We start from the raw sequence: 16727 nt of genomic DNA on the forward strand, positions 1-16727 counted from the left end.
CCTTTTCGGTGGCACTACATTGCCTGAAGCGACTGCAGATGTTGCTAACCACGCCCTTGTATTCATGGTTGGAGGACTGAACACACGGTGGAAACAAGTAATTGCATATCATTTCACTGCACGCTCAGTTGATGGGAAAGCTCTGAAGGACCTCGTCTTCAATTTGATTGAACTTTGTTTCACATCACACTAAGAGTGCTTGTTGTTACAAGTGATATGGGAGCTGCCAACCGTGCAGTCTGGCGCCTTCTTGGCTTCTCAAGCCATAGGCACTCTGAGACTGTGTGCTCTGTTTCACACCCACACCTTGAAGGTAGGCAGCTATATTTTATGGCTGATCCAGCCCACGTCCTGAAGAATATTCGTGCTCAACTGCTCCGTGTGAAGACATTCACTCTAGGAGAAGCAACTCTACGTGAGCACAAGCTTACAGCAGGAACTGTGAACATAGACCATGTCGAACCTGTTCTCACACATGACAGAGACAAGGAGCTCAAGATTGCCAGCAGGCTCTCCGACGTCCACATCAGCCTTGGACACTTCACGACAATGAAAGTGAACATTGCTGTTCAAATGTTCCGTGAGGCTCCACCGGCTATACGTATCTGATTAAGCAAGGAATCTTACCTCCTGAAGCGGAGGCGACGGCGTGGTTTTTTGAACTTGTCAGTAGGTGGTACACCTTGATGTCGTCACGGCATCCAGTTGTTGCTTTGAGCAATTTCGATCTTTCCAAACACAAGGAAGCAACTGAACTCCTTGGACTAGCTTGTGCCACCTTCTGTGGACTAAAATATGGGACTTACTGCACACTGGAAGCCGTCACAAGCTGGCCTTTTGGTGTCAACTACTGTTTGCCCTGCGTCTTTCTCATGAGCTTCTGAACAAGCCAATTACAAGTACTTGCTAACTGGTAGATTGTCACAGGCTTGTCTCGAAAACATCTTTTCTGTATTGAGGCTCAGAAACCTGTGCCGAGCGCATATGATGTCAAGTGTGCCTTAAAGCTTATCTGCGTTGGCCAGTTTGTAAAACACACCGACATCATCTAGCTATGGTGTTGATGACAGCACGCACCTGGCTGACCTTCTTGACCCCAGTTTCAAACAGGATCAAGTGGAAGGTCAGGAGCCCCGAGGAGCTTGAGAACTTGTTTGTTTATGCACTTACCACAGAAGAGTGCGATATCCTTGCGTACTTGGGAGGCTTTTTGCTGAAGTCAGTCATCGGTTTTTCTTGGAGAGTGCAAAGACTGTGAAAGAGCCCTGGTTGGCGATGCAACAGGCCAGTACAATGCTCTTATACAGCTGAAAGAGTATGTCAAGAATAGCGGAAAGCTCATCCAGCCAAGCCAAACAGTGATGCAAGTTTTAATCGAATGTGAGGAAAACTTAAGACTTTCGCAACATGAATGAGACCTGACTCTCAAAGCTCCATTTACAGGTATCCTGAGTGCCTTGCGGAAGTCTGTGGCTATGAGATTAGGGTGTTGTGATGCGCATGAGTCAAGGACATGCAAAATGCTCCTTGAGAAGTATGTGAGGACAAGACTTAAGATTCATCTCCGACAGCAGCATGCGCAGAGGGTGAACGGACAGTCCAGCAAAACCTGTGCCGCTGCTAATTTATCTGAGCCGTGTGTGGCGTCTCAGTGGTTAATTTAATGCTGCTGTGGTTGTGTGATGTGTTTGCAGAGTGTTTGACGTGTGCCTCTGGATGTCTTTTTAACGCCTCGAGCAGGTGGGGCATTCACTAAAATGTTTCGCACCAAAGCTCTTTGTTCATTGCTTAGTGTACTGAAAAACAGCATGCTTCCATGCGTTCTAGCTGCTAATATTGACTTTACCTGAATGCAGCATCACTAGTGTCAGATTAACTTTCTTTAATGCTTGTCTTTTTCGTATGGCTGTAACATATTTTGTTGACAGATATCATTGGCAGTCTTGATTTCAGTGATGTGTTGTATCCTGCGAGTGCACAGTTGTGCTGAGAAAATATGTGAGAATACTTCGAAGGCGTATTGCTATTGCATAATCAGAAAGTGACTATGTGCACCAATATTTAATGGCGCAAGAATTTAGGTTTGTATTGAAGCTATGTGGTATTGTGTGCTCCGTCTGGTACAGTGGCAGTGAAAGTTTGCATAACCGTGGTCTCCTGTGATGGCTTTACTTGAATTTATATTCTTTGAACTGGCATGAACTTTTTGGCTTTATTACTGTTTGACTCATGTTTTGGTGCTTGCTATGCGACATTTATTATGCACATATGTTGTTTATTCAAAGCAACTAATCTTTTCGTATTCATTTTCGCAAAGAAAGATGGTTTAAAGCACATAGTTTTTGTTGATTAAATGAATGCTGTGTAGCTCCTTCAAAGAAATCCTCTGCAACCACGCACCCCTTTCGTGTAATTTTGTTGCATCGCAAGTGTATGGAAGACGCTGAAGAGTTGGAATTAATCAATGGAACATTCGTGGTGCCTCCACGCAACATGTAAAAAATATTGCGGCTTTATTAAGACAGTCTGCACTCGGGTGGCCATGATCGCTTATGGGCGACTCACTGCAAGATTCAGAAACATTTCACTTCGAAGAACATGAAAGCTGTTGCGGAGGATTATGTGAGGACCTGTCACAATTTTCATGCTATTCGTGCCAAGTTCCACCCAAAATGAAACCAGACGGTCATTCCTTGAAGTTCAGATGTGCCCTTCGAAGTTGTCAATCTCGATTTTCTCTCAACTCAAGAAGAATCGAGAGGGTGTGCACCGGACTCGGTTCTTTATGGTGGCTTTTTACCAGTGAACATGTATGGCGGTGGCAAAGCCCGGATATGTGAACAGTGTCATCATATTAATGGAAAGAGAGACATTTAGACACACCAGGTGATTGTTTCTGATAATGTACCTGCATTCCACAGTGAGAGCATCCGACGGCATGCAGGACAGCATACCACCCTGAAAAGCATGCCTTAGCGGAGCTCCTCATCGTGACTTCAATACCTTCATTTATGTGTACCCCGAATTTCGTGGAGGATGCAAGTGCACCCTGAACCAGTGGTGAGACATCACATTCAATCTCACACGGCTGGACTTGGCCATAGTCCTATGTTTGCTGCCCTTCAAAAGACGCCATGACTGCCAGTAGATTACGAAGGTACATGGAGCACTGGTTTGGTTAAGGTGGCTTCTCTGTGAGAACTGGTAGGGATGTGTGCTTGCCTGTAACGCTATAAATGTTACCTTATGGATGCTACAAGTTCCTTTAGACTGTTTAATGTTTGTTTCACTGTAGGTTTTGAAACATTCTTATAGGATGCAGCCTGTCTCCTGTTTTAGTATCACTTTAGTGAGATGCAGACTATTTTGCAAAGTGTTTTCCGAGGCTGATCATGTAACCCAATAAATATGCTTGTTCACATGTGCACGTATTTGTTTCCATTACTGAACTCACCCAGAGGAAACTCACTTGGTTGTATGTCTCTGAATGACTGTTTAATGTACTGGGCTTGGCAATAGTTTCATTGCGAGAAATCTAGTTACCAAGGTCAAAACAAAAAAACTGTTGTGGCTGGTGGTGGATGCAGGATGAAACTTTTTTTTGTGCAGCATTGCAACGTATAGCTTGCACAGCTTTAAAGCACAACCACTACTGCAGGAGTTTCACAAAAACAAATAATCTCACTATTCACTAACGCATTCACAATATAATACAGTATTAGAATCAACAAAAAGGCTTTAGCTTTCGCATCATACGGAACGTATAATTCAAAAGTATGGCTCCATGATTTTTAATTCATATTTTAATAAACATTTCTACAAGCAGATGGACTGAAATTCCTTGCACTAGGCTCTCTGTTTTTCTGTGGAGTACGCCGTATCAAGCGTTAGATAGCGCACCCTTTCGTTAATTAACCTAAAAATGCTCGCTCAGTAACAATTATTTACATTCGACACGAAATAGTGCTCGTGGGACAACCCTCAAAAGACGAAAAGGTGCTCGCAACCTTCGCAGTCGGCGCTTCACGATGCTCGGGGCTGACATTGGGGACCAACATGGCGGCCCGTCAACTTTGGGGGCTGTTTTAGGCAACACTGGTTCGAGATGTCACCACCCTAAAGCGGGCCGCGTATGTAGGCTCCTAAGTTGAAAAGGCAACGAGCGCCGCCTCACGGAATTATGCTGAACTAAGGGAACTGCCACCCCAATGGGAAAGCGAGCAACGCGACGGGCATCTAGTAAAGGAGGCATTGGCTTAACTTAACGAACGCGCCAGTGGCATTGGAGGCGTCGCAACTCGATGGTGCATAAGGGCGACGGGGAACAGTGAGTGAAGAAGCACGTAACGTTAGCTTGAAAATTCCTCTCCTACAAATGCACTCACACATGGATCCCTCAGCAGGAACGCTAGTGTGCGAACACCCAATGCTAGTAGCAAAAGGCAGAACGCTGTCTTTGCTCCTCCACTGAGTCGATTGAGCGGAGTGTCGACTGTGTAGCAAGTTCGCTTCGTTGTTCTTGTAGCCAAATGCTCCGCACTTCTCTGGATAGAGGATGGAAAACTGGGCGAGTTGGTATTGATTGAGGGCAAATAAGCAACAGCGCACTGGATACGAAGGAATTGTAGACCCAACACGAATGCTTGTGCTGTGTCTACATCTTCCTTCGTTTCTAGTGCGCTGTTGCTTATTTGCCATGAATTTTAACCCATCCACGCGAAAGCCACGCATGCACCACCGACAGCGGGACAGCAGTACGGTGGGGATGCTGCTCGAGCGTCCTTATAAATGCTGTCGCATTCCACGGGAAGCTAACAGTTTGGCCACCAATGCTTCGCAATTCAAATGGCGTACCATTAATTAATGCGAAAGCATTACATGGCTCAGGAAGCGGAAATTCTGGCAGCGTCCCCGGAGATGGCACAAAAAGTCGCGTGGTTACAGCCGATGAACGGGAGGTTCATCGGCTGTAACCCTGCGGGCCCTGCGTTCCTTGAACCACCACCATATGGCGCTCACCTTTGCGGCAACGGCGCCGGCCATGCGAGGGGGAAAAAACACCGCCCAAGCACTCCGTACAGATGGTTGACAGCGAAGCTGAAACGTGCGGCCCCGGTGTTTAGCAGTGGGTTAATGTATTGAAGCGTTTCTCAATTATTGGTTATGTAACCAATAATTTTGTGTTTCTAGTGGAACGCAAGCGCCAATGGCGGGCGGATGCTGCTAACCACGACGCCGAGCTAACTCGAAATATCGAACGCATGCGACAACGGCGAGCCGAGGAGGAGGCGTTGCGGGCAGAGCAGGTACGACGCAGAGAACGACGTCACTATCGGCGCTGCCAATGGCGCGCGTGCTTGGGTGCGACGTAGAGAATGACGTAACTGACAGCGCAGCCAATGGAGACGTTTAAAGAAACATAGGACGAACGTTTTTTCGCTTCGCCTAGCCATATCAGCTTTCGCTGTAAAAGGAAACAGAAAGCTCGTCTTCACACGTGGCGTTCGCCGCAAGCGTTTCCCGTAAAGAGACGCGCGGCGTTGCCAGTCGTTGCGGTGAGCGCGGTGATTTGGGCGAGTTTAAACGCGACAGCGTTTACGGCCCCGTGTCGCAGAAAATCTGGCGTCAGCACCCGCGGCCGAGAAAATCATCCCCAACCACGTTTACGTATGCCACAACATTCTATCATTAATGTTACTCATACCTTCTTTTGCATTCTTGGCAAAGCTATTCCTCGTAATTTTGAGAATGACAATCCACAAACAAATGACAGGAAACAAAACACCTACAGCGCATGCATTTTATGTTAAATTTTCTCAGACTGAAATTTTAAAAGTGCGAAACAAATACGGAAACCTGAAAATTATGCAATTTCTTTGGCGCGGTTGTGCACAATCTCCGGGATTGGCCCACGCAAGACGCCGAGTTTCCACCAAAAAGCTGGCCTACATGCATAGAGTTCGCCGCCAGTGTTTGCCAGTAACCATTACGGTTGCTTAAGCTGCAGTCGTCGGGAACCGTGAGTTGCAGTCAGGGATCTTTGAATGCTATCGCGTTCCACTTTTAAAAGCGAAGCTTAATCGTCCTCCCAATTTTGTCGTGCGCTTCGATGGAAGAACCTTCTCAATCAGTAGATATGGCCGGCTCCTTTGTACGTCCACGCAACTACGTGAACGAGGCCGAGGCGTCTTTGGAGAGTCGTCGCAATGCTTTCGCATTCATCCACGTAGGGATACCTGAGCGCCCTTGATTTTTCCAGAATTTGCTATGTGCTCCTCTCACTCAACTTTTGATAGCAGGAATGCCACGATTAAGATCCTACCAGGAAAGGCATCTCCCCTTTACCTTTTACAATGGTGTGCGTTGTGGCAGGAAGTAGTCGCTATATTGCTTTGCTTTCACCGAACAGACGTTGTCATTTGTCACATTGCGCGGGCCCATCGAGCGGCATAACTCGCCTATGTCGGGCCTTGGTACCGCTACCTCTCTGCCTCCAGAGAGGCAGAGAGGTAGCGAGAGGCAGGTAGGCACCTTATGAAAGCATTCCACTCGCCTACCGACATGTCGTGCTTTTGGGGGCGATGGTTGGTTTGCTTTGAGCTGTTCGCGTGCGCGCATTAGAGGTTCCAAGTCAGCGGAAGAATTGCGATACTTACTCTTGCTGACATATTAGCGGCCTGGTACGTGGTTTCTGCAAAGGACGTTAGTGACTGAAAATAAAAATAGCATAGTCCAAGCGGTTAGTTCAGCTTCTGTTTCCTTGCTGTTGAAGATCGACGCTCATGTTATAGAATAAATGTCATACAAATTGGTCGCATGCAGTGGTCGAGCAACAAGGAGACTGGAGGGAACGTTTTGACCTGTTTTCATCAAGGCCTTCACGAGGCCGTAGTCCCAAAACATTTCCAGGCTGAGGCTCCGATGCGCTTGGGTACGCAAAGGTCGTAATTAACCCACACACCTTGGGTTCATTACGACATTGGTGTAGTTTGCGTTGAAGCGATAGAAAGTACACAGGTGAAATCTTTCTCTGCTGGTACCGCGTTTACTCACGCGAGCCCTTGTTCACCCGCTTAATTTATGTCCTTATTCCCGCAATCATGTTTTCATATTTGGATATGTTACGTTATCGCAATGAACAACCGCACTGCATTATCAGATACTTCATATTAACATGACGAAAGTTACTCAAACCAATAAATAAATGCAATGTGTTGTTCTCACTCTTAGCTAAACAAGGTTCAAAGGAGAGGACAGAAAAAAAAGGGCGAATATACTTTTTGCTTCATAATGTTTCGGTATGCCAAACATTAGCGCCATCCTGGTGCACTATAAACGAAATTCATAAACTGTTCACATGAAGCCTTCAGAACACAGGTATATATGTACATACTTTCATGGATGGTTTCAAAAAACAGAGGCTGGGGTACTACGCAGGACGCGCCGAGTTTGGCGAAACTCGGGATCTTCGCGAGCTCTGGCGACGCCCCAAGGTAAAAGAACTAATGGTAACAAGACAAAGTTTGTCCGTCGGCACGCCTCCAGTTTCACTGGTGTATCTAGATTCCCTCTGGGTGGCTATCATCCCTTGGGCGTTGCCATATGGGCGGTCGACAAACTGGGGCTCACGTGGTCGGTGCATGCTCGTGCCTTCTTTCACTTATTTGTCGTTCCACCGAGTGCATTACAGGCACAAGCAAGTTATGAAATAAATGCATTCAGTACAATATTATTAATCAATCAATCAATTATTTTATTTCAGCATCAATGAAAATCAATGACACTTGGTGGGTGCAGACAAAAAGCCATTAATCAGGCTTGACAGGGTCTGTACCCCGGGCTTGGCAAACAAGGCACATGATTATACAATACAGAAGTACAAAGGAACCAATCTGTATATTATAAGGAAGATAGGTTTTTCACTGAATGGTCATAAATGCGCTAGTAAGGTCGGAAATGCTAAAGGAACTCATAATGCCATCTTTATACAAATACAAACAAGACACGCGAGCATGTTACATGTGAAGGTCTGAATTATTAAGTAGCACAGGTAACTGGTATTTTAACATTTGTGTGCCGTAATTTGTTCGTATTCTAGGCACTCTCCAGACTTCGCGTACCCTCAGGGTGCGCACATGCTCAGCCTGTCTTAACCCAGACAATTCTGTAAAAAACGTGTCGTTGTTTTTCGTAGCCAATGTATAGGATTTCTGTAACATTGAACGGTAAACCTCATTCACTGGTAATAGATTGAGAGCCTTGAAAATAGGTTCCGTGTGTGCGCCGTATGCATTAACGATATTTCGAAGTGCTTTCTTTTGAAGTTTGTGTAGTTTTCAGTGTTAGTTTTGGTGGTCGTGCCCCAAACTAAGTAACAGTAAGATAGGTTGGACAAAAATAACGATTTGTAAATTAACAACTTTATATTCTGATGCAGGATGTAGCGAAATTTGCATAAGATGCCTAAAGTGTTTGAAAGTTTATTTAAGGTTGCATTTAATTGATCTGTCCACGTCATATGTTCTTCAAAAATGACGCCAAGGCTTCTAGCTACGCGTCAAAGCTCTATAGTTGATGACCCTAATTTCAAGTTGTCGGTGATATTCAGTCTTTTGTTCTGGGGGCGAAATAATACTGCTTTTGCCTTTGCCGCATTTAAGTTCAATGAATTGGCAACACATGTGTGGATTTTTCTTAGTACTGCGTTGCCTTTTTCTACGAGTTTTGAAGGGTCATGGCCTGTAATAAAATACTTGTGTCGTCTGCGTAAATGATAAAGTCAGTGTTAGCACAAATATTTACGATGTCATTTATGTACAAGTTGAAGAGTACCAACTCGCCCAAAAAGAAGTATTGATGAAGAGTAAAGGGCCCAAAATACTGCCTTGAGGCACACCAGCAGTAACTGGCTTGAATTCGGATACAAAGTCGTTAACAGTGACTTGCTGCCGACGGTGATGAAAGTAAGAAGTGATAAGTTTTAGGAAAGTACCCCTAAAGACATAATGTTGCAATTTCTCAAACAAGGAATGGTGATTAATTGAGTCAAATGCTTTTGAGTAGTCAATGAAAATGCCTAGTGTACGTAGATGATCTTCAAATGACTGCAAGATAAATTCCTTTTGCCTCAGAAGAGCCGTTTCAGTTGAACAACCCTTCCGGTGTGAGGGGTGGCGAGGGCCGGCTGCTGGCCGAAACGTAATTAAGGCTCGAGAATACCATTAATAACGCATTTTTTAGAAGGCATGGCGCCTCCAAGAACGCGACTAGACGCGACGACAGTCAACGCGCGCACTCCACTCTCGCGCACACTTCTCACACGAGGCTTGGCTGGCTTGGCTTCAGGGCTGGCTGTGTGCTGAGGCTGGTAGGTGGCGCTACTAGACAGACCGCTTACACCGGAAGCCATACTGGCAAGGCGTAATAATGTTATGCTTCGTAGTAAAACTGGACATGCGTTTATATATCAATTTTTCAATGCATTTCGAGAAAACGGGAATTATTGAAATAGGCCTATAGTTAGATAAATTATTGATATCACCACCCTTCTATATTACGGTTACTTTTGACATCTGAAGTTGTTTAGGGAAAATACCAACAACAAACATTAGGTTAATCACATGCTCTAGAATTGGCGCGATAGTATCGATAACATATTTTACAGGTTGTATCTGTAAGTCATCAACGTCGGTACACATACTGTTTCTCAGTGACATGACAGAACTTACAATTTCATGCACGGTAGTGGGAAACAAGAATGCACTTTCCTGTATTGGTGTTCTTAAGTACTGGATGCATTTGGGATCGTGCTTACTTTTTACTAATGATGTGAAATAGTCGTTGAAAGAGTTCGCTAATCGTGTATCTGTTAATGTGTCGCCTTTAATGTTAATTGATAAAGTGGATTTTTCTTGGGGTCACCGTGGAGCACGTTGTTCAAACGCTTCCACACAAGGTGTGGCCTTTTAAGTACCTCGGGAGAAAAAAGATTACTGAGGTAGGTCTGTTTTGCTCCACGGAGCTGTTTGTTGAGTTTATTCCGGAAACGCTTAAAGGCAAGCAGATCTGTTAGAGCTCTTGTTTTCATAAAAGTTTGGTACAGTTTGTCTTTTCTTTCATACTCTTTAGGTGTTCCCACGTGACCCGTGGTTTACGGGCTTTCCGAGCTCGCTTTCGTAATTTACGTGGAAAACATTGGTCATATACCACCTTGAAAACTTTTATGAACTCAATATAGGCTTTCTCTGGTTCAACAGTTTCTAATACTTTGCTCCAGTGAGACGCAAATGAGAGCGGAAACGTTCCAGAGTGTAAGAATTTATCTGCCTGTAAGTTTTGGTAGACGGGTGCTGTAACGTGTTGGAGGGCTTCATATATTCCGATAGAAGATAAATCGGTAAGTGATCGCTCACGTGGAACTGATAACACCAGCACTGAGATGCTCGGAGGGAATATTGGTAATCAAGACGTCTAGTAGTGTCGAAGAAGTTGGTTGTACTCGTGTCGGTAGACTTATTGCGTTAATATAATCGTTCGCATCTAAGATTCTACAAAATTCTTGATTATTTGATGATTGTTGCAAGCAGTCAATGTTTATGTCACCTCCCAGAATGACAGTGACACCATCATCATTGAAATAGCTAAGGTACCTCTCTAAAAATGTAAAGAAATTCGAAACACTCGCGTGGGGCGGAGGATACATCACGGTGTACACTTTAACGTCATTTCTGACGGTGAGCACTTCATAATCTGAAGTGATTTTGGAATATTCTTCCACAATAACACAACTCGAACTATTTTTTACTAACAGCATGACACCACCTCCTTTTCTTAAGGTACGGTTTAGAAAGAAAGAAGTATATCCTGGAATTTTCAGCACTTCTGCAGCATCACGGTACCATGTCTCGGTAAACATCAGAATATCAAATTGAAAATCCATGCGCAATAATAAGCATTGTATTTCTTGCTCTTTATTTCTAGCGGACTGGGTGTTAATATGCAGTACAGAGGATGAATATTTGTTACGTGATAACCTGCGAATTTCTGAAACTGACAACAGGCGGTTTTCCATGTTCACTTATTGAAATGATTTGTACGTGCTTTTACTCCATCTTATCTAGGTCACTGAGCTTCGTGACGCGAAGCACACGTGACGACTCATTTTTCCTTGCAAAGATTTTGCCTTCTTTCGTCCAGCAGAAACGCCAGTTCTTCTCATTTTTCTTGGCTACTGTTTTTCCAAGTAGCACTTTCAATGTGGGGCAAAGATGCTCATTTATATAGATAGGCTGGCGATCCTGGTGTCCGATGTCGGCAGTGGTTACGCGTTTTTTTTTTTCGTGCCTTTTCAAGCACGAAATTAATTTGGGTTATAAGCATTTTAAAGATTACAAGGTGTACACTGAATGTGTATTAGAAATTCGTAGTTTAATACGGTTCGTGTTGTACCACGAGGGGACGCTCGCCCTCCTTCTTTACTCCTCTGGATTGGATTGGCGCCGCTCGCTACGTGCTTGCGCAAGCATTTCCAAGCACAGATTGGTGTGCGCCTTGTTTTCACACTAGGCTTTAAACAGATCGCTCGTTGCTCGCGCCAAAGTAAGGCTGCGAGACGAAGTGAGCGTCGGCTAGCGCAGAACTGGTTTGCCGCGCGCTTACCGTGTAAGCACTCAGGAATGCCGGAAAGTACTCATACAAGGGTCAGAAAAATACGCTTTATTTCTTTTACTTTATGATGCACCTTCATACTGGATAGCGCCAAGCGATGGCTTCTAACAACCGCAGGAAAGAAAGAATTTTATACTGGGTAACCGGAGCGATCCATATGGCTTCTAACAAACGCAAGAAAGGGTCTTTGCAGCGCACGTGGCCGTTGAGTGCTGCCACATCCATCTCAGGTGGGACTCCAGCATCGGTGCAGTTGCCGTGTCTTACGAGGCGGCGCTTCACTTTTTCACTTTTCCAATAACTTTCCATTCTTTGCGTGTGAACGCCCGTAATGGGGTCCACAAGGTTCACGCTGTGGTTGACTGTCTCTAATGCAGATTGATGCATAGCCCCACTAGCATCCACTAAATTTGGGATACAGTTGTATGCGGTGAATTCGTCAATATTAATGTCCCGGTGAACATTGGCTGCCATAATGGGCCTAGTGTCGCCGCCTTTGTCGGTTGACCTTGAAAAGTCGCGGCACCCCTTTGGTCGCGCTGAATATGCCGAGACTCATGGGCCACCATCTTTAACACCGCCGTAATTTTGGCGGCTCGGCGGAACGTTGTCGCCCGTTAGCGCGCCACATTGTACTTTTGCTCACCGCGAAGAAGGCACTCAATTTGCGCTATCTTCCCGGGGCCACTGAGTGGAGGTCGCACCAGCAGCTCGTCCCTCGCGACTCACGGCTGTAGTTCCTCCAGTCGGCGATGGCGTGTTCCGATAGAGGAAAAACAAGTCGCCGGTCATCTCCTTCAACAGCCATGTCTATGCTTTTGCTCACGTAGTACGTGAGCCAAATAATTTGCCGCCTGGAGAGGTGGTCGTTCAGACGGCCGAGGCGGTCGTGTTGGAGAAGTAACTATACCTTCACCCCTCTCCCGTGCCGTGCAGCGGTACCGTGTAACTGCGAAAACTGCTTTCGGCACCTGTTTCACCGGAAGGCAGCCCGGGTCCATTATGAGTGTTCCTATATAATGTGACCACTTCGCTTCGCAGGTTGGTTGGTCCGGTTGAACCCAGGTGCTCGCAGATGCCCCAGTACTCCGATGACGCCGCCGGACTGGCCTGGGGCGCGGTGGATGAACAGCGTTTGAAGGCGGAAAGAGCCGAAGCGATCGCACGAACTTTTCTCCGCAGCAAGTCACACCATTCTGTGCGGAAAGCATAGGCGAAGACGAGGGCCGTCGCCTAACTCGTCACAGCCAGCGCACTGACGTTTTGGAAAGTCAAAAATGACGCTGAAGCTCTACGTCGGTCATGTAGGTGAACGGGTCCAGACGGTCATATTATTACGATACCATCTAGAGATGCTAAAGAGACGAGCCGCCGCGAGAAAGACGATGAGGTGTCTGGGCTTTTGGCGCGAGCAAGGTGTCGGCCCTGGCGGTTTTGGTTCCAGTGTAAAATATTGTAAATAGCTTCTTTCGTGTGTGTCTTCCACAGTAACATTCTGGTGGAGGATTGCGATCCCCGTCCTCGCCACGGAACTCCGAATGGTCGGACATCGAGCTTGTCACCATGCCTCTGGTGACGAGACCGCATCTGCAACGGCTTCGGTCGTCGCCTGCTCCAATCGTCACGGTTGCCAACATCGCGACCATGGTGTTTTTCTGGCCTGGAGGGACAGGGGTTGACGAAGGGATCAAGCTAATGAATACGCCAGTGCTAATAACACGTGGGACCCAACGATTATGCTCGCCAACGCCATCTTTTACCTCGGCGGCACCCCACGCGTGTGGCACCAAACGCATGAAGATGAGTTAACCAGTTGGGACATTTTCAAAGAAAAGCTACGGGAACTGTTCGGCGACCCCATTGGGCGCAAGGTTGCCGCGAGAAAGGCTCTTGCGTCTCGGTTCAGACATCTACGGAGCCCTACGTTTCATACATCCTCGACGTTTTGGCTCTATGCCGCAAAACTGACGACACCATGTCTGAAGCAGATAAAGTGGCACATGTGCTAAGGGCATCGCCGACGACGCTTTCCATTTTGCTTGTTTTCGGCAACGTGTCGACTATCGACGCGCCATTATAAAAGAATGCCGTCGCCTTGAACAGGCTAAGAGCCGCCGTATCACACACCACATCACGCGGCTACCAAACACTGCTGCTACGTCGACATGTGAGGGCCGACTGCGTCAGACGACTACCTGTGACGACGTAACCCGTATTGTTCGCCGTGAGCTCGAGGCCACCAGTTCGCTAGCCTTCTCCACGACGCCTCCCGATCCGCCTGCAACCACGATTGCCATGATTCAGGCCGTCATCAGGCAGGAATTTGAGCACATGGGTTTGAACTCCGTGTGTTCAACGGCTCAACCCAGCGTTCATCAGTTCTCTAGCGGCCCTCCTCGTCCCCGGCCGTCCTTTTCTGCTCCATACTGCTACCCGTCTGAATGGCGTACCCCTGATGACAAGCCGATCTGCTTCCATTGCTGTCGCATCGGCCACGTCGCTCGTCACTGCCGCAACCGATGGCCACCACCTACTCGGACGTACGCCGACGCTTATTCCGTACCTTTCGACCTACGTTCCCTATGCTACCCCCACGAACCCGCTGCCGCTGACGCCCCATCTCCGACCTTCGCTACAGCCGCTCGCCCTCACCTCGACGCCATCTTTCGTTCGCCCCAACCCCGCTGCTTTTCTTCGCCGCCCATCACCTCCCGGATCCAGCCGGAAAACTAACCACTGCAGCTTCTGGAGGTGAAGCTGCGTTGTCGACCCTGCCCTCAAATCCTCTGTTCACGTTGCCTACGAATCAAAACCTTCTTGACGTTGACGTCGACGGCTATCCTGTCACTGCTCTGATCGATACAGGGGCCCACATTTCATCATGAGTGCTGCCTTCCGACGACGACTCAGAAAGCTCCTCACCCCAGCGTCGGCACTCGTCCGCGTTGCGGATGGCGGTACTGTCCGTATCGTCGGCATGTGTACGGCACGTGTCAGCATCGCCGGCCGCCACACTCCTGTCCTCTTCACCGTGCTTGCTCATTGCCCCACGACCGGCCTCGATTTTCTCTCTGCGCATTCTCTTATTGACTGCTCTGCCAGTACCCTTCGCCTTGAGTTGCCGCTTCTCGCAGAACCTCCTGATGTAGCCCAGTGCCGCTTACGCCCCACCGGCTTTATTCGCCTGCCACCAAAGTCATTAGCCTATATTGAACTGATGTCTTCCCCACCTGTTCCTGATGGCGAGTACCTCGTCACTCCTCTGCCCGACATTCCACTGCAGTATGACGTCACCGTGCCGCACAGTATTCTTACTATTACTGATAACTGCACTAGCATGCCTATCTTTAACTTTGGATTGGCAAAGCAAATTCTCCCGCAAGGTATTTGCCTTGCCAACGTTTATTGTCTCGCCGACCATCAAGTGGCAGCTTTATCAGCCGATGGTTCTTCCGAACATGGCGGGCCCCTCGCGCCAGCCTCGAGTGCCGATCCCAACATAAAGAAAATTGTTGCGGCAGACCTGTCCTCTACGCAGGCTGAAGACCTTTGCCAAGTGTTATCGTCGTACCAAGATATTTTCGAATTTGATGATCGCCCTTTAGGCCAGACACTCGCGGTCAAGCATCGAATTCCTACTGGCGATGCTACGCCTATTCACCGACGACCGTATCGAGTTTCTGCGTCGGAACGCCGATTAATTCAAAATGAAGTGACCAAAATGCTAGATAAAGACATCATTGAGCCTTCTTCGAGTCCCTGGGCGTCACCTGTGGTGTTGGTTAAGAAGAAGGACGGCACGTGGCGCTTCTGTGTAGACTACCGTCATTTGAACAAAATTACTAAGAAGGACGTCTACCCGCTCCCACGTATCGACGACGCCCTTGACTGCCTTCATGGTTCCAGCTATTTCTCTTCTATTGATTTTCGCTCTGGATACTGCAGATTGCTGTTGACGATATGGACAGAGAAAAAACCGCGTTCATAACACCTGATGGCGTATACCAATTTAATGTAATGCCGTTTGGATTATGCAATGCCCCTGCCACATTTGAACGTATGATGGACTCCTTGCTCCAGGATTTTAATGGTCCACGTGTCTTTGTTACCTCGACGACGTCATCGTCTTCTCGCCAACGTTCGACACTCACCTTGAGCGTCTAACAACTATACTTGATGTATATCGAAAGGCGAAGCTGCAACTGAACTCGTCCAAATGTCGTTTTGGCCGCCGCCAAATTACGGTTCTGGGCCATCTCGTCGACGCTTCCGGAGTACAGCCTGATTCCGACAAAACTCGTGCTGTCCGAGACTTCCCGGTTCCGAAGACAGCCGCAGACGTTCGCATTTTTGTTGGGCTATGCTCGTACTTTCGTCGTTTTGTTCAAGATTTTGCGGCAATTGCTAGACCCCTCACTAATCTGCTGAAGAAAGGCGTACAATTTTCGTGGGGTACTTCAGAAGCCACCGCCTTCTCTCGTCTCGTCACTCTTCTCACCTCACCACCCATTCTCGCCCACTTCGACCCTGATGCCCCTACAGAATTGCGTACAGATGCCAGCGGTCATGGCGTAGATCGCGTTATTGCTTATGCAAGCCGCCTCCTATCACCATCGGAGCGCAACTATTCCATTACGGAAAGGGAATGCCTTGCTGTAGTCTGGGCAGTTGCGAAGTTCCGGTCCTACCTTTACGGTCGTCCTTTCTGCGTAGTCACTGACCATCATGCCCTTTGCTGGCTCTCATCGCTAAAAGATCCTACAGGCCGGCTTGGTCGATGGGCTTTGAGGCTACAAGAGTTCTCATATTCCGTGGTGTACAAGTCTGGCCGCCTGCACCAAGACGCTGACAGCTTGTCGCGTTACCCTGTTGACGACTCTGACTGCTCTAATATTGACAGTGCTGCTGCTTGTGTTTTCTCAGTATCCAAGCTCCTTAATTTCGCCGACGAGCAACGTCGTGATGCCTACATCAGAGCACTCATCGACCGTTTTAAACACGCTCCGGCCGATGCTACTCTACGCCTCTCGTCCTCCCGCAGTACTCTGTACCGTCGTAAC

At 47.4% G+C, this 16727-nt stretch overlaps 1 pseudogene; it reads left to right on the forward strand.

Moving 5' to 3' along the window:
* Positions 1–1044: 1044 nt before the first annotated feature.
* Positions 1045–1664, forward strand: LOC125945833 (uncharacterized; annotated as a pseudogene).
* Positions 1665–16727: the final 15063 nt, after the last annotated feature.

This window comes from Dermacentor silvarum, chromosome 5, assembly GCF_013339745.2.
Source record: "Dermacentor silvarum isolate Dsil-2018 chromosome 5, BIME_Dsil_1.4, whole genome shotgun sequence".
Classification (NCBI taxonomy): Eukaryota; Metazoa; Arthropoda; class Arachnida; order Ixodida; family Ixodidae; genus Dermacentor; species Dermacentor silvarum.